An 845-nucleotide genomic window follows, 5' to 3' on the forward strand; every position below is an offset into this window, starting at 1 on the left:
AGAGTTTTACTAGCGTAGTATATCACCTTAAAAATTTTTTCATACCTTTGTCCAATGACAGCTCCAATAGCATAATCACTAGCATCACACATCAGTTCAAATGGTTTCTCCCAGTTAGGTGAAACTATAATAGGAGCCGTGATTAATTTTTCTTTTAATAACTCAAAGACATTTAAACAGCTTTCAGTAAACTCAAATTGCTTGTCCTTTTCTAAAAGTTTGCATAGAGGTTTAGTAACTTTTGAGAAATCTTTAATAAAATGCCTGTAAAAACCAACATGTCCCAAAAAACTTGTAACTTCTCTTACTTTAGGAGGAGGTGTTAGTTTATATATAACTTGGATTTTTGCAGGGTCCGTTTCCATACCATTTTCCAAAATTTTATGCCCTAACACAATTCCTCCTGCAACCATAAATTGACATTTCTCCCAATTTAGAACTAAATTAGTTCTTTCGCATAACTCTAAAACTTTTGCAAGATAAATTAAGCATGTGTCAAATGATGTTCTAAATACCGAGAAATCATCCATAAACACTTCCAACCCATCGTCAATTAACTTAGTAAATATGGACATCATACATCTCTGGAATGTTGCAGGTGCATTACATAGTCTAAAAGGCATTCTTCTAAACGCAAAAGTTCCAAAAGGACTAGTAAATGTTGTCTTTTCTTGATCCTCAGGAGCAATAAAAATTTGATGGTAACCGGTATATCCATCTAAAAAGCAAAAATATTTGTGCCCAGCAAGTCTATCTACTATTTGATCTAGAAATGTTAGGGGAAAATGATCTTTCCTGATGGTAGTGTTTAATTTCTGTAATCTATGCATATGCGCCACCCAGTG

This window comes from Phalaenopsis equestris, unplaced genomic scaffold (genome assembly GCF_001263595.1).
Source record: "Phalaenopsis equestris unplaced genomic scaffold, ASM126359v1 Scaffold233044, whole genome shotgun sequence".
In the NCBI taxonomy this organism is placed as follows: domain Eukaryota; kingdom Viridiplantae; phylum Streptophyta; class Magnoliopsida; order Asparagales; family Orchidaceae; genus Phalaenopsis; species Phalaenopsis equestris.